The sequence below is a fragment of the Aotus nancymaae genome, unplaced genomic scaffold (assembly GCF_030222135.1).
Source record: "Aotus nancymaae isolate 86718 unplaced genomic scaffold, 86718_ANA_hifiasm-v0.15.2.pri h1tg000014l, whole genome shotgun sequence".
NCBI classification, from domain to species: domain Eukaryota; kingdom Metazoa; phylum Chordata; class Mammalia; order Primates; family Aotidae; genus Aotus; species Aotus nancymaae.
Genome location: NW_026988425.1, coordinates 119,156,030 through 119,174,620, shown reverse-complemented (window position 1 = coordinate 119,174,620; position 18,591 = coordinate 119,156,030).

Below are 18,591 nucleotides of genomic sequence, written 5' to 3'. Positions count from 1 at the left end.
ATGCCAAAAGACTTTACTGCTTTGCCAGGTTTGAAAGCCTATCCTTATCAGTGTGTTCTCTTTTTTAAATGTGATGAAAGGGTTAATTTATTCCCAGTGCTTGAAATTGTGGTATTTACATTCAAGACTACTGCCTGTTTGTAATACTGGGTTTGCAGCTTGTTGGGTGTGATTAAATACCAATGTGGGGCAGGACTTTTGTGTTCGCTTTTACTTCCAAACCCTAGAATCAGATTATTTCATCCCTTTTAGGGAAACTTACTTGTCACAGGGAATACATGTTTAAGAGTCTCTCTTCACCTTGTTGGTGAGAGGGGATTTTCATCCCAGGGTTATGAGGATGGCAGAACACACGTGTTGGAAACAGATGCTCAGCGCTACAAAGAAGAATCAGCACTGAGACAAAGGATTTTTCAGCAACACAATTTTGACTTCCTGGATTGCAGGAAGGGCACTCTCACTAGACTCTTGCCAGAGAGTACAATGAACAAAGGAAAAACAAACGTATTTATCCCTTCTGCATTTGGAGTTCTTCTTACTACTCTGTCTGATCTTTGTTAGCTGGAGCCAGACCTAACGATCTAGACTAAAACCCAATTGGCTGACAACTTAAAACTTTTTTAAACAGGTAAAAGCAATGGAGAGCTGGGACATGCCTGTGAGCATGTCCAGCACAGATATCTTGGTTAAAGTACAAGGACATAGAATGTACTAGGTACCTGCAAGCATGGCATGTTTAACAGCTACATAGGATGGGGCTTAACAATGAGTTATTAGCACACTTATGATTTAACAAGAAAGGAAACTTTACAGAGGAACTTTTTTACTTCCCACAACATGACATCCCACACCCCACAGATAAGACACACAGCAGGTAATTAGTCAAGTAGACTTAGCCTGGGAGAGGAGGGCACACACACCACACAGAATCACACAGGCCCTATACTCAGAAGCAGAGGGAATAAAGGGCTGGAGGAGGCATGCTTTGTAGTGTCAAGAGGGGAGAGCAACCTCCAGTTCCCAAGGGAGGATGAGGTAGGCTTTCTGGTATCATTCTGGGGGATGGTAGAGAATGGATACCCGCTACTAAAGGATAAGCAGGAACTGTGCCTGGTTCCTTCGTTAAGGAGGTTTGCTTGGCTGGAAGACCTTATCCATGGGATTAGAGTAGGGAGAAAAGCTTGTTATTAGGCTATTCAAGACCCTCTCAATTTTACCAGGTGTCAAGCCAGCACGCTGTATGAAGCCTGAATTTCAGGCCTTATACTGCAATATACCATCACTATGCAACTTTGGGAAATGCCATTCGTATCACATTCTACAGAATAGCACCCAAGTACTCCTGGGATCCTGATGACAGGATATAAAGGGTAGTTAATTATGGCATTCATAGATGGGAGTAACCTGCTAATCTTTTGTCTTTTTAATGTTACTCTATGGCAGAAGCATTTATTCTAGAGGAAGAAGGACCAGACATTCTCTGTTGTTTTAACTTACTTGGAAATTCATTTGAGTCAGTGCTACTCTGACTCCAACGTGGTCAGTGTGGTCTCCAGGTCCAGCAACATCAGCATTACCTGGGAGCCTGTCAGAAATCCAAATTCTTGTGCTCCCTCTTAGAAATATCACACCTGAATCTCAAGAAAAATTCTAGGATTTCATTTTAACAAGACCCTCCAGCGATTCTTATACTCACTAAAGATTGAGAAGAACTACTTTGGAGGGACTTATGACAATTACTCTCAATCTAAGTTATGTAGCAGGGAGAGCAGAGTAAGGAAACCAAACAGAAATAAAGGCCAAAGAGGGCTGGCGCAGTAGCTTGCATCTGTAACTCCAGCAGTTTGGGAGGCTGAGGCATATGGATTACTTCAAGTCAGGCGTTCAAGACCAGCCTGATCAACATGGGGAAACCCCATCTCTGCTAAAAATACCAAAATTTGCTGGGCATGGTGGCACACACCTGTAGTCCTAGCTACTTGGGAGGCTGAGGCAGGAGAATCACTTGAACCCGGGGAGACAGAGGTCGCAGTGAGCCAAAATCGTGCCATTGCACTCCAGCCTGGGTGACAGAGAGAGACTCTGTCTGGACAAAGAAAGTAAAAAAAAAAAACGGTCAAAGAGTTCTGCACTTTCCTGACTTCATCCTCTAGTAGATCCTAAGCCTGTTTATTTAAATAAAGTCCTTCATCTGCCCTAGAAGGATAAAGATGAAAGAATACTGTTGGCAGTATGGTTGACATCTCAGAGCAGTGGGAAAAGTAGTGAAACTAATTTTGAGGAAAAATGCTTTTCATAAAAGAGGTAAAAACATTCAGGCCAAGCTGATGACACTAGAACAGGTGGAGAGAGATAAAGTCAGTACAATGAAAGAAGAGCAGGTTTGCCCTAAGATGATGAATGAAACCTGCTGATCAGGTAAAGTGGAGGGTGTTAGACCTTGTGCAGTGACAAAGAATGTCACCACAATAGTCCTAGTTGTGCCTTGAACAGGAGAAATTATGGGAGAATACTTACAGTATTTTAGAGCCTGGGCTGGACAGTTTGAAGGAAGGTCTGCAAGATGAGGAACTGACTGGGACTGGGCATAGCTTAGGGCTTAACAGCTTTTTGGATTCATGGGCATAGCATGGTGACCTGAAGTGAACCGACTGAGCAAGCTGTAAGCCTCTATCCGAAATGCAAACACAATTGAGGAACTCAGATGGGTGTGGTGGCTCATGCTTGTAACCCCAGCACTTTGGGAGGCTGAGGTAGGAGGATTGCTGAACTCAGGAGTTCAAGACCATGAGCAACGTGGCAACACCCCATTTCTACAAAAAATACAAAAAATTAGCCAGGCATGGTGGCGTGTGCTATAGTCACAGTTACTCTGGGGGCTGAGGCGGGAGGATCGCTTGAGTCCAGGAGGTCAAGGCTGCAGTGAACCTTGGAGTGCACCACTTCACTCAGCCTGGGTGGTAGAACAAGACCCTGTCTTAATAAATAAATAAATATTAAAAAAACTAAGGAAATCTTTTACGATATGCTTCCTAATATTTTAGATTACCTAGTTGGATTTAAAAACTAGATCTCTGATGGTTCAAACATTTCTAAAATCTGATTCATGATGAGAATCAAAGAGCAAAAGTGCAAGTACAATGCTGAAATATTTTTCAATTCAACGTTAGCTCATCCTCCAAATTCCATAGTTTATTTACTCTGAGAATATGTATGACATAGTTGACCCTTCATAGCAGCAGGCTCCACATCCATGTATTCAACCAGCAGCAGATCAGAAATACTTAATAATAAGTAACAATGGAAAAATAAAAATAATATAAAGTTTGAAACAATATACTGCAACAACTATTTACATTATATTGCATAAGTAATCTGCAGATGATTTAAGTATATATAGGAGGATGTACATAGATTATAATGCCTCAATGATAGGACATTTTATATAAATGACTTAAGAGTCTGTAGATTTTCGTATCTGCAGGGGATCCTGGAACCAATTATCTGTGGATACTGAGAGGCAATTGTTTATATAAAATTTGTCACCCCCATCTTCTTTTTGATCGATAGAATATCATCACTTATTTTGAAACAGTTATGGATTGCTTTCATCACAACCAATTCAATTGGCATCTTAATTTACAACAATATTTTTAGTAATGCTGTTCACCACCAAAATTTGTATTTGTAGTATTAGCTCAAAAACAACTTTTCCATCAATGTTTAATTTTCCAAGAAAAGGAGAAAGACAGGGGAAGGATAAAAGGACATCCTCCTTCACTAGCTCAGTGATCTTTAAGAAGCTTTTCATGAAGCCCCACTAGATGATTTTCATTTGCCTCCATTATCCACTCTTAACTGCAGAGGACACTGGGAAATGTAGGACTTTAGCTATATGTGTTGCCTCCCAGAATAATATGGAGTTTCATTAGAAAGAAGTAAATAAAGAAGACGATGAATATTTGGCAGGTAATTAATACAGCTGACCCTTGAACAGCACAGGTTTGAACTGCATGGCCACTTAAAAGTGGGTTTTCTTTCACCTCTGCCGCTCTGAGATAGTAAGACCAATACCTCCTCTTCCTTTTCCTCCTCAGGGTGAAGCTGATAAGTATGAAGACCTTTATGATAATTCACTTCCACTTATGAATAGTAAATATATTTTATTTTCCTTATGATTTTCATAATATTTTCTTTTCTCAAGTTTGCATTCTTTAAAAAATATAAATATAGTAGATAAGATAGTACATATAACACAAATTCTGTGCTGATCAACTACTTATATTATCAGTAAGGCTTCTGGTCAACAGTAGGCTATTAGTAGTTAAGTTTTTGGGGAATCAAAATTTTATATAAATTTATGACTATACAGAGAGAACAATGTGGGAATTAGTTTGTTGCCTTAATTCCTATGTTGCTGAAGAGTCAACTACAGTTTTAGCCGAAGTCTGCTATTTTTTCCTCTATGTATATATACTCATCCTTCTTTTCTTACATAGAACACCTCACCCTTTTCCTATGAAGATACCCCAAGGTCTCATCCAAGCAGTGTACCGAGCTCAACATCCAGATCAATGGGTGAAATGTAGACTCTTTATTCCATCTATATGTGGCTTCCTGTGATCCAGTGTTGTATAAAAATAGAAAAAATATTAACTGCCAGAACAACATAATGGAGAAACAGTAGGATAGGAATGATTGAGCTTTTCTTTTCAGAAAGTGGTAATGGGAACATTCATCAGTCACTGTTCCATAGCAGTTATGAAATCCTGCTGGGCAGGATTATCAAGACCTCCTGGCCTGGCAGAGCACTTAGCTCATCTGGAAGCTCATGCTCCAGGAGGTTTCTGTCCTACTGGATTTATACTGAGTTTGTCCCTTTTACAGGACAGAATTAAAAGTCAGTAGCCAACACAGACCAGCAACTACAATTTTTCTACATTTTCTGTTGTATGACAACTTTACATGGTCTGCCTTCCAAAGTACAACAGGTGAAAGTTTGATCGTAAATTTGCCACTGTGTTATAAGGGTCAATGACTTTCCAAATGTTAACAGGTAGATTCTTACCGCCCACAGCACAGTTGCCTTCACCATACAAATACAACTACAGATGTTTACAAGAACATGCATCCAAGTGAAAACTATTATATTTCATGAGCTTTATCGTGAAATATAAAAGATTTAAGTAAATAGAATAAACAGAAGTCCCTGGAAGGGAAAACTGAAATTTATAAATGCCAATTTCTCCCAAGTATGGGTTTAATACAATTTAAATTTCAGCCCTAACGTTGTAGCATGATTCTTTGACACTTAACAAGGTGATTTAAAGCTCACCTGTTAAAAACGAAGTATAAGAATGAACAAGAAAATATATGAAAACAGAAAAGAGGATATTGGCCACACAGAAACTTGTACCTGAATGTTGATAGCATTATTCATAATAGCCCAAAGGTGAAAACAACCCAATTGTTCCATCATTGGGTGAACAGATAAACAAAATGTGTTATATCCATAAAATGGAATATTATTCAGCCATGAAAAAAGAGTGAAATACTAATACATGCTACAGTTCGGATGAACCTCAAAAATATTATGCTAAGTGAGAAAAGTCAGACACAAAAAGTCACATTTTATGTGAGTCCTTCAATATGATATATCCAGAATAGGCAAATCCATAGAGACAGAAAGCAGATTAGAGATTACCAGGGACTGGGAGAAAGGGTAAATGGAGTGTGATTAATGGGTATAGGGCATTTTAAGGGATGATAAATATTTTTTTTTGAAAGAGAAGAAAGAAAGAAAGAAAAGAAAGAGAGAAAGAAAAAAAGAATAAAAGAGAGAAAAAAAGAGGAAGAAAAAGAGGGAGAGAGAACAGGAATCTTGCTCTATTGCCCAGGCTAGAATGCAGTCTAAAAATAGGTTTAAAAAACCTCTTTATGCCAATAATTATGCTTAACAATGGAGACAGGAAGGAATAAGGGAGGAAAATAACAAACAAGCAGCCAACCAATATTTCATTTAAACCTGTGAAATGCTGTGCAATTGCTGAGGAGTGATTTACTTCCAATTATGTGGTCACTTTTAGAATAAGTGTGATGTGATACTGAAAATAATATATATTTTGTGGATTTGGGGTGGAGAGTTCTGTAAATGTTTATTAAGTTTACTTGTTCCCAGTCTGAGTTCAAGTCCTGGATATCCTTGTTAATTTTCTATCTCGTTGATCTGTCTAATATTGACAATGTGGTGTTAAAGTCTCCCAGTATTATTGTGTAGGAGTCTAAGTCTCTTTGTAAGTCATTAAGAACTTGGCTTATTTTTCTGGGTGCTCCTGTATTGGGTGCATATATATTTAGGATCATTAGCTCTTCTTGTTGCATTGATCCTTTTACCATTATGTCATGTCCTTCTTTGTCTTTTGGTCTTTGTCGCTTTAAAGTCTATTTTATCGGAGACGAGAATTGCAACTCCTGCTTTTTTTTTGTGGGTTTTTTTTTTTCTCTCCATTTGGTTGGTGAATCTTCCTCCATCCCTTTATTTTGAGTCTTTGTGTATCCTTGCATGTGAGAGGGGTCTGGATGCAGCATACCGATGGGTTTTGGCTTTTTATCCAATTTGCCTGTGTGTGTCTTTTGATTGGGGCATTTAGTCCATTTAAATTTAAGATTAATATTGATATATGTGAGTTTAATACTGCCATTTAATGCTAGCTGGCTGTTTTGCCCATTAATTGATGTAAATTCTTCATTATGGTGATGCTCTTTACCTTTTGGTATGTTTTTGGAATGGCTGATACTGGTTGATCTTATCTATATGTAGTGCTTCTTTCAGAAGCTCTTGTAAAGCAGGCCTGGTGGTGATGAAATCTCTGAGTACTTGCTTGTTCACAAAAAATTTTATTTTTCCTTCACTTATGAAGTTTAGTTTGGCTGGATATGAAATTCTGGGTTGAAAATTCTTTTCTTTAAGAATATTGAATATTGGCCCCCACTCTCTTCTGGCCTGTAGGGTTTCTGCTGAGAGATCTGCTGTGAGTCTGATAGGCTTCCCTTTGTGGGTAACCTGACCTTTCTCTCTGACTGCCCTTAGCATTTTCTCTTTCATTTCAACCCTGGTAAATCTAACGATTATGTGCCTTGGGGTTGGTCTTCTTGAGGAATATCTTTGTGGTGTTCTCTGTATTACCTAGAGTTGAGTATTGTCCTGTCTTGCTAGGTTGGGAAAGTTTTCCTGGATAATATCCTGAAGAATATTTTCCAGCTTGGATTCATTCTCTTCGTCACATTCAGGTACATCTATCAAACGTAGATTAGGTCTTTTCACGTAGTCCCATATTTCTTGGAGACTTTGTTCTTTCCTTTTTACCCTTTTTAATCTAATCTTGTCTTCTCGTTTTATTTCATTGAGTTGGTCTTCAACCTCTGATATCCTTTCTTCTGCTTGATCAATTTGACTGTTAAAACTTGTGTATACTTCGCGAAGTTCTTGTATTGTTTTTCAGCTCCATTAATCCACTTATATTCCTCTCTAAATTGTCTATTCTTGTTAGCATTTCATCAAACCTTTTTTCAAGGTTCTTAGTTTCTTTGCATTGGATTAGGACATGTTCTTTTAGCTCACAGAAGTTTCTTATTATCCACCTTCTGAAACCTGATTCTGTCAATTCATCACACTCATTCTCCATCAGGCCTTGTTCCCTGGCTGATGAGGAGCCGCAATCCACTATAGGAGGAGAGGCATTCTGATTTCGGGTGTTTTCAGCCTTTTTGCGCTGGTTTCTTCCCATCTTTGTGGATTTATCCGCCTGTCGTCTTTGTAATTGCTGATTTTCAGATTGGGTCTTTGAGTGGACATCCAGCTTGTTGGTGATGAAGTTTTTTCTGTTTCTTAGTTTTCCTTCGGTGGACGCCCCTTTGCGGTGACGTACTGCGCCGGCTGAAACAGCGGCGCTGAGATTTGTGGCGCTTTTTTGCCCGAGAATCTCCTGGTCTGGCTCCCTGTTTTAGTCCCCTTTTCAATCAGCTGAATGGGCGACTCTGCCTTCCCAGAGCTCTGAATGCCAACCAAAAGGGCACCCAGTCCCGTATACTCCGCACTGAGAACTGCCGCGCTGGAGCGCCGGCAAAACAGCTGTGCCGGCCAAAAGAGTCACGTTGGCGACCCGTGGGGCTCCTCCGCTGGGAATCTCCTGGTCCGTGGGCAACAAAAATTCATCTGGGAGTGTGGCGTCCACTCGCTCTCTGCGCTTTCACTGGGAGCTGCAATCCTGAGCTGCTGTCAATCGGCCATCTTGGATCTCTCTCCGATAAATATTTTGAAACTACAAAGATCTCGTAGTTGCATAATGTTATGAATACACTAAATACCTCTGAATTGTACAAATTAAGATGGCTAAAGACAGGTTGTGTAAATTTTGCCTCAATAAAAATAAGACGAAGTGAATATGGAGGATAAACAATATCATTATTATTATTATTATTTTTTTGAGATGGAGTTTCGCTCTTGTTACCCAGGCTGGAGAAACAATATCATTTTTAAGGACATGATGTAGAATTGGCAAAAGTCACTTATGTTGCTATATCATTGGCTAAGATGTGGTGATATTGCTACACCTAAGTTGAAGAGAGTTGGGAAATGCAGTCCCTAGCAGAGTGGTTACAAATACAACCAAAATAATATTGCCAGAATGTTGTTCTGTGGTATTACATAAAGAAAGAAGGAAAAGGATGCAAGGGGATAATATCCCATCACTTGTCTTTGTAACTTGCTAAAAGCAACAAGGAGCAATGAATATACATGAACAGTTTGGCTATTTTCAGTTACTTCCTTAGACCTGTACATGTCCTAGGCATATGTTCTGCCTTCCAGGTGAATGCTGGCAAGAGTTTTTGTTCAGTATTTTTTCACAGTAAACATTTCTGGCTTTCAGTATCTGTTTCCTTATTTCCTCTTGCCTGGCTGTTGAATCAACACTAGATAGTTTAGTTAGTGTCATGGCAGTGCCTCAATTCTGATATTGAGCAGTCAGTATAAAGGCTAAGATACGGCATCATTGAGACTCACACATAGCGATTTCAACAAAATATTTTTCTCTGTCTTTCAGGAGAGCCTGGGGTTGGGCAGGGTTTACTCACTCGATCATCTAGTGACCTAAGGTGAAAACTCAACATGCATCTTTTACCACTGGGTCTAAGAAGCTGCTCCAGCTGTCCTAATTTCTGGCGTTGAATTCACTGACACCATATCTGCATGTCAGTCAGTGATGTCAGGGAAAGCAGGCAGGAAGATGTAGTTTGTGTTAAACGATCCAAGGGAGAAGTTGTACCTGTACCTTCTGCTCCTAACCATTGTCTGAGACCTAGTCATATGGTCATCATTATCAGGGACAGAAACTGAAAAATGATAGTAGCAGAATGACCACATGACCACCAGAATAGTGGAGGGCATTAATTAATAAAGGGAAGAAAGATATAATGAATATTAAAACACAGAAACAGTCTTTAACATAGTATGCATATAAAGTTTCTAGAAAAACAATGAAAAGAATAGAAAAAAATATATTCAAGTTTCAACTAACTGGTGGAGAGAAAAAATGGAATGGGAGAAATTTCCCATCAGTCTTGCTGACATCAGTAAAGCGAAAGAAAAACATCATAGAAGAGCTGGGATGAATGAGAAGTGCCAAATACAGTCACAAAACTAAATCTAAATATATCAGTAATTATAACTAACGTAACTACACTAAAGCTTTAGCTTTAAAACAATGATTTAAAAACAGGGTGAAAAAATCTATTAAGTGCCATTTAAAAGAGAAAAGGTTAAGACATCAAAACTGAAGAGTTGAAGGTAAAGGGTGAAGAATAATAGACCAGGTAAGTATTAAACAAATAGCAAGCTAATTTACCTATGTTACTAGCAGCCTAAGGAAACTTCAAGGCAGACAGTTTTAAGAGGAATAAAACTCTGACAGCTTTAAAATATCAAAGGTTTAATTCACTGGGAAGATATTTAAAAGTTAAATATGTATGAACCTAACAATTTAGCTTCAAATTATATACAAAAGCAAATACTGAAGGAACTACAAAGAGAATCATCAAAGCTATCATTTCAGGCTACCTACCCTCTTGGTAATTGATAGATCAAGGAAACAAAACCCAGTGACGATTCAGGTGTATTGACGAACATAATTAGCATGCTGAAATTAATGGACTTAGGGAAAATTTCACCATTCAGTGAAAAAGCCAAGTTACTGAAAAATAACAGTATCATCACATGCATAACATTACAGGAAGCTGAAAAACTTGGAAACCCAACATACAAAAAAAGGGATTTAGAAATTCAAGTATGTATGCTAAACTATAAAGAAAATTTAAAAAATTAGAAGTGTTAATTGTAGATTGTATCAACTTAGTTTCCATGAAAGATGGAGTTATTTACAAGGCTCCAAACATTAATGTTGTATTCTATAAGCGCATGTGTGAGACAGACTGGACCTTCCTGTCTTGTAGAACAGTAGGCTTTACTGAATTTTAAGAAAACAAAGCCACAGGCCGGGCGCAGTGGCTCACGCCTGTAATCTCAGCACTTTGGGAGGCTGAGGTGGGCAGATCACAAGGGCAAGAGACTGAGACCATCCTGGCCAACATGGTGAAACCTTGTCTGTACTAAAAATACAGAAATTAGCTGGACGTGGTGGCATGCACCTGTAGTCCCAGCTGCTCGGGGGCCTGGACAGGACAGTCACTTGAACGCGAGAGGCGGAGGTTGCAGTGAGCTGAGATGGCACCACTGCACTCCAGCCTGGTGACAGAGCGAGACTCCATCTCAAAAAAAAAAAAAAAAGAGAAAAGCCACAAAGTATTCCAAGACTAGTCTTTAGGTGACTTGCATTTCTGTAGAATACTCAAGTGATTGGCAAATGTCAGCATGTGAGTCATTGCTAATAGATTCTTGGACTCTTGCTCTGGGACAATGCCTTCTGGTCCCTATGCAAGGAAAATGAGAAAAGCCTTATCTCCAAAAGATGAAAATCTCAAGAAGAAATTTGGATAAGATTTGCTTTTACAGCATATATGAATGCAAAGTTATGAGTCCGAATGATAGTGCTTATGTGTGAAGAGTATTGTCTACCCTGTGCAGGTGTCCCAACTCCACACAGCTTTGGATCTATTGGGAGTGGCAGACACCATGGCACTTGAAGCCTAAGAAAACTATGTTGTCCCAAGAAGTGGTACCACTCACCAGTCTCCTGCCTAGAAATCAGATTCCTCTGAATATTCTTTTTTTCTTTTCTTTTCTTTTCTTTTTTTTTTTTGAGACAGAGTCTCACACTGTCCCCCAGGCTGGAGTGCAGTGGTTTGATCTTGGCTCACCAGAACCTCCGCCTCCCAGGTTCAAGTGATTCTCCTGCTTCAGTCTCCTGAGTAGCTGGAATTACAGTCAGGTACCTCCACACCCAGCTAATTTTTTGTATTTTTAGTAGAGATGGGTTTTCTCCATGTTGGTCAGGCTGGTCTTGAACTCTCACTCTCAGGTGATCCACCCGCCTCGGCCTCACAAAGTACTGGGATTACAGGTGTGAGCCATGGTGCCAGGCCCCCTCTGCATATTCTTTAACAAAACAACAGAAATAACTTTTTATATTCTTTGCTGATAACCTACGCATTGGTTAAGATCTAATCTGAAAAGTGTCTTTGCCATGTAGAGTCTTTTACAAATTCCAAAAGACATATTAAAAAATCCAATGAATTTTACTACATAGAATAAATTATTTGGATTTAAAAACATCATAAAGTCAAAAGACAAATGGCAAGTAGAAGAAACACTTGCGATTTATATCAAACACTAAAGGTCATTCTTTTTAATACATATAAACCTCCAAGAAATTGAGAGAAAAAGACCTACTGCCCATTAGGAAAAAATGGGCAAAGCATATGAATATACATTTCATAGAGAAAGAGTTGCACATGGCTCCTAAACACATAAGATGCTCAAGACACTGATAATAAGAATAATGCAGGCTGGGCAGGTGGTTCCTGCCTGTAATCCCAGCACTTTGGGAGGCCGAGGCAGGCAGATCACCTGAGGTCAGGAGTTCAGGACCAGCCTGGTCAACACAGCAAAACCCTGCCTCTACTAAAAATACAAAAATTAGCTGGGCGTGATGGCGGGCACCTGTAATCCCAGCTACTTGGGAGGCTGAGGCGGGAGAATTGCTTGAACCTGGGAGACGAAGGTTGCAGTGAGCTGAGATCACACCACTGCACTCCAGCCTGGGCGACAGAGTGACTCTGTCTCAAAAAAAAGAGAAAAGTGCAAATTTAAAAAACACTGCTGCAATGACCATATTCACCTGTCAGAATGGCAAAATCCATTAAGTCTGACGGCACACCTTGTTGGCAGGCTGTGGGAAAACTGTGTACCACACATTGCTGAAAGGAACACAAAGCAGTATTACCTCATGGAGAATAGTTTCTCATTATCAATCACAATTACCAAAGGCATGTCATCTTTGACTCAGAAATTTCACTTCTAAAGATTTTTCCTACAGATAAACCCATATACGCATAGTTTATTCCATACACGTTTTTGCCATAGCAAATAATGAGAAGGAACACAAGTCTCATCAAATAAGATTTCTGTTCAGCGCCATCTAACAAAATTTAATGTGAGCCACCGTATAATTTTTAGTGTTCTAGTGTCCGTTTTAAAAAAGTAAAGACTCAGGTATAATTTACCTTAATAATATATTTCATTTAATCTATAAAGTCATTTCAGTGAGTTATCAATATACAAATTGTGAATGAGATATTTTGCATTCCATTTTCATATAATCCAGTGTATTATACCACAGCACATCTCTCTTCACACCAGCCACGTTTCCAGGATTCATAACTGCAAATGGCCAGGGGCAGTCCAGGTCTAGTTAATAAATATATGATTAATCTTAGGATGGGTTTCCCAGATCGAGAAATCTATGGGAAAAACTTAAGTGCAACTATCATTAGGATGTAATTCCAGGGAAGCAGCAGTGAGAAAAAAGGAAAGTTAGGCAAGGAAGAAGAAAGAGGGAAAAGGAAGGAGCTTTATGAAGTCAGCACCACTTGGTGTCACGGTGTCTGCAGGACGCTGACTCCTGTGGGGGATCTTCCAGTATCAGACTGGGCATGTCAGGTCAGTTCCCGGTGGCCAGGGAAAGGAGAAAGGGAGAGAAAGCTGTCCATAAGCTCCTGTCTCTCGCAGGGCAAAAGTTTGAGCAAAATGTTGTGGAAGAGGTAGAGGCCCAGAGAAGTGCCTGGAATTAAAGCCGCACCTCGACCTCTTCTGCAGCATCCTGGGCTTCAGCTAAGCTGGAAGCCTGCTGCAGGAAGAGTCAGGAGAGGTGTTAGGGAAGGAACCTTTAGATTGTGCTCTCGTGAATTTGATTGGACGACAGTTAACAGTCACAATAGTGAAACTAGGATTGGAAAAAGTGGATCAAGGCTCTAGAGACAAGCCAAGAGCATCAGAAGCGATTCATAAGAGGTATTGGGCTTAACTGCCTCATGGAACGATCGGCAGCTGTAAAGGCAGGATGAGGAATGCTCTGTTAATACTGACATAGAAACGTGTCTCTAACATATACGGTCATGTGAAAAAAGCAAGGTGCAAAAACATGTATGCAGCATGCTACACTTTGTGGATGAAAGGTGGAGAATAAAAATCACCTTTGTATTAACTTATTTTTGCAAAAAGATTTGGAAGGCTGGGCACAGTGGCTCATGCCTATAATCCCAGCACTTTGGGAGGCCGAGTTAGGTGGATCATTTGAGGTCATGAGTTTGAGACCAGCCTGACCAACATGGTGAAACCCCGTCGCTACTAAAAATACAAAAAATTAGCCGTGCGTGGTGGCGCATGCCTCTAATGCCAGCTACTTGGGAGGCTGAGGCAGGAGAGTAGCTTGAACCCAGGAGGCAGAGGTTACAGTGAGCTGAGATCATGCCACTGCACTCTAACCGGGACGAGAGAATGAGACCTTGTCTCAAAAAAAAAAAAAAAATTGCTGGAAAAACCCAGGTGCTAACAAAAGTGGCTTCCTAAATGAGGACTGAAATAGGACTGATGCAGAAGGTGATGGGAGGACGCCTCTTAGTGTCCTTTTTATATAATTTTGATTTTTATCCCTTGTGACTGTATTTCCTAATCTGATACAGTACACCTTTCAGTAGAACTATGATAAAAACACCTGGGTAAGGTGGTAAGATGAGTTGTTCTCAAGCACCATCTTTTGATATGTTTAGTTTCATTCATAATGTATTCAAGGTTTCAAACACTTCTTATATGTTCTCTCCTTTACTGAGATTTTATTTTCTATTTTTCTTTACCTTTTTTTTTTTTTTTTTGAAACGGAGTCTCACTCCATTGCCCAGGCTGGAGTGCATGGTGTGATGTCAGCTCACTACAACCTCCACATTTCAGGTTCCAGCAATTCTCCTGCCTCAGCCTCCTGAGTAGCTGGGGTTACAGGTGTGTGTACCACCACACCTGGTTAATTTAGTAGAGATGGGGTTTCACCATGTTGGCCAGGCTGGTCTCAAACTCCTGATCTCAAATGATCCACTCACCTCAGCCTCCCAAACTGCTGGGATTACAGGCATGAGCCACTACACTCAGCCCTGAGATGTTATTTCCCAGCCATGTTTGGACTCATCTCACTATTGACTAGATTCAAACAGTTTTATACAAAGGTTCAGTATCCAAGAGACAGTGGATTCTTATTCGATTGTTTGTGGTGTTGTTAATTCACTTTGTTTTGTTTTAATCGAAAGGTAATTGGGCTTGTTAAAAATTCTTCCACTATTAGCAAACATTGGCTGTTTTAGTGAAGAAGTATGAGGTCAACCTGAACTTTTTTCTACTTGATGTGACAGAATTTTTCTACCTGGTTGGCTGTAAGATTTATTGTTTTATCCTTGAAGTTGAGCAGTTTCCAGAAGCTGTGTCTTGGTATTTATCTTTCTGTATCAATTATTCTTGGATAAGTGCAAGCCCTTTTGGGGGACAGATTCAATCATGTCTCATACTTTGTGGTTCGTGGCTGTACATATTTTCTTATTTTATTGGTGCCAAAATACTTATTTTATATTTTTTGTTCCCTATTGTCTTCAGTGGATTTTTTTCCTCAACATTTTATTATCGAAATTTTCATGCATGTAGAAAAGTTGAAAGAATTTTTACAGCAAAGAATCATTTATCTACTGCCTGGACTCTATAATTAACATTTTACAATATTTGGTTTATTATATATCTGTCTATCCATCCTTCTATCCATCTTTAATAGATCTTATTCATTTCAAAGAAATAATACCATTATATTTCTCAATAAATATTTCTGCATGCATTTCACAAATTAGATTTCAGTATTTATTTATTTTTTTTTACATTTGCAATAAAATTAACAAGCGACAAATATAAAAGTCTTCATTCCATGATTTTCACAAATGCATTTGTATGTGTAACCAGATCCCTTAGCAAGATAAAAAATGCTACAGTTGCCTGGGAATTTCCCTTATGTACATTTTCAGTTAATGCTTAGCTCCAGCCCTTCCCCTGATAGGCAATCACTGGTCTGCTTTTTTCTTTTTTTTTCCACCATGATTAATTTTGCCCGTTTTAGAACTTCATGTAAAGGGAACCACAAAGTATGTGCCTCTATTTTGTAAACTTTCTTTCTCTCAGCATGTTTTGAGATTCATCCATGATACTGTGTCAATCGTTTGTTCCTTTTTATTGCTCCATGCTAGTCCACTGCATGAAGATCTGATGTTTGTTTGTTTTGAAACTGAATCTCGCTCTGTCACCCAGACTGGAGTGCAATGGCGTGATCTCGGCTCACTGCAACCTCCACCTCATTAGTTCAAGCAATTCTCCTGCCTCAGCTTCCTGAGTAGCTGTGACTACAGGCACGTGTCACCATGCCCGGCTAATTTTTTTGTATTTGTAGTAGAGATGGGGTTTCACCATGTTAGCTGAGATGGTCTCCATCTCCTGACCTCGTGATCCACCTGCCTCGGCCTCCCAAAGTGCTGGGATTACAAGCCTGAGCCATCTCGCCTGACTGCATTTTTTAAATTCATTCCCCTGTGGATAGACAAGTTGGGCTAATTCCAGTTTGGGGCTATTATGAATAAAATTTCTATGAATAGTTTTGATAGGTCTTTTTGTAGAATGACTGGGTTGAATGGAGATGTATGGTTAGCTTAGTAAGAAACTGCCTCCATTTTCTTAAAGTGTATTATTTCACACTGCTATCAACAGCAAATGAGAGTTCCAGCTACTCCACATCTTTGCTTATATCTGATGTTGTTATTTTAATTTCAGCTGCTCTGATGGATGTGGAGTGTTATTTTGTCATGGTTTTAATTTGCGTTTTTCTGATGAGCAATGATGACTAAGTTGTTTCAGATGTTTGTTGGCCATTTGTATGTCTTCCCTTGTGAAGTGCTTGCTAAAATCTTAGGGCCATTTTTCGTCAATTGTTTGACATTTTATTATCTTAGCTTTTCGCCTTTTTAAAGATACATGTATTCTGAATACTTTCATTAATTTTTTAATGAAATCTTTTGATGAGCAAGTTTAATTTTGATGAAGTCTAATTTATAAATTTTTTTTCTTTTAAAATTGTTGCTTTCTTTGTCCTAAGAAAGCTTTGCCTACCCCTGAGTCATAAAGGTATTTCCCTGTATTTTCTATAAGCATTATAGTTTAGATTTAGATTTAGGTTTCTGATGCATCCCAAGTTAATTTTGGTGTATGGTATGAGATAGGAGTTTAGATTAATTTGTTTTCCATAGGGATATCAGTTGTTTCACCATGATTTTTACTGAAAAGGTCCCCCCACAACTCCATTGGATTGCTTTGGTGCTTTTGCCGAAAATCAAATGATTGTATCAATTTTATCAGGCAGGTCTATTTCTCAGTTACATGTTCTGTTTCACTGGCTTATTGGTCAAACTTTATGACACTGTCTTAATTACTGTGGCTTTATAGTAAGACTTAAAGTTAGATAGTTTCAGTCCTCCAAATTTGTTCTTCAAATAGACATTGTAACCATATTCAGTCTTCCAATTCATGAGCATAGCATGCATACCTCTTCATTTTTTAGTCTTTTAAATTTTCTCTCAGTAATGTTTACAGTGTAGAGATCTTACTGATGGTTTTTTAAATTTTTTTCCTAAGTATTTGATGTTTTTTGACAGTATTGTAATGAATTTTTTAAAATTTCATTTTCCAATTGTTTGCTATTTGTATATAGATACACCATGGGATTTGGTGATTAACTTTGTATCCTGCAACCTTGCTAAATTAACTTATTAATTCTAAAGTCTTTTATTCATGGAATTAAATTAATCAATCTTTTTCTTAATGGTTCCTCAGGCGTAGGTGTTTTTTATAAAGGTCTGTGCTACCCCAAGACTAGGAAAACATGTTCTCATTTTAAAAATATATTTTAACATCTTACATTTAGATTTTCATTCTCTCTGGTATTTAGTTAAAAGTAAGGTAAAGTTGGAACCTAGTTTTATGTCAGTCTAATAATTGGCATAGTTAATTGTTTTAGCACAATTTATTCAGTAAGTTAGTCTTATTTGAATTGGGTTTAAATTGCTGTCTTTGCCTTATACTAAATTTCAAAGCAGACATGGGTCTGCTTCTAGAATTTGTAGTTTGGTGTAAAGAAGCTTTTACCAATAATTAAGATAGTTTTATTAATTATGGTAGTTTATTTTAAAAAATGTATTGGCTACTTCTGTGAATTGAATCTTTCAGATAAACTATAGAATTAACTAAGTTTGATGAAATACCCTAATGGGATTCTTATTGGAATTGCACTTAATATACAGATCAATTTGAGATAACTGTATACTTTCGAATGTTGAATATCTCTCCAAAAATATAATTTGCATGTCTCTTTTTGTGATACCATTTTATGACTTCAGTAGAACTTTATAATTTTCTTCACATAGGTCTATAATATTTTTCTGAAGCTTTTCATAAGTATTTTACAGTTGGTATCATCATGGAATCTTTTTATATTACATTTTCTAAATAATTATTGGAAAGCAATTTTTTACAATTTCTGTCTTCATTGATTTTATAATCAGCTGAATATAATTAAAAATAAAATATAATACAATTTTTGAATAGGTGGGTCAGATAATTGCCACTTTCATAGATGAAGAGAGTCTACCAGATAACAATAAATTTCCTTGTATTCAAAGAACCTTCTTTATGAAGCAGCTTGAGATTCACCTGTATTTGTATCTGCAGTTGAATAACATCTTGATATATACTAAGAGTTGTGAATTTAAAGGATTTCTTTTTTCTTAAAAGCTCAGGGATCTGAAAAAAGAATCAACAACTGTATTTTATCTGTTACCTGTGTTCTTATCAAGAGAAAACAATGAACGATTGTTTCATCTTCACTTATGTACTCTCCTCCTTAGATTACTTTTGTGAATCTGTCCTGAAGATTGTAAATTGAGTCCACCAGTTTATCAGGCCAGAAGGATATTAAACCTAGCCCGATACCCACTCACTCCATTCCT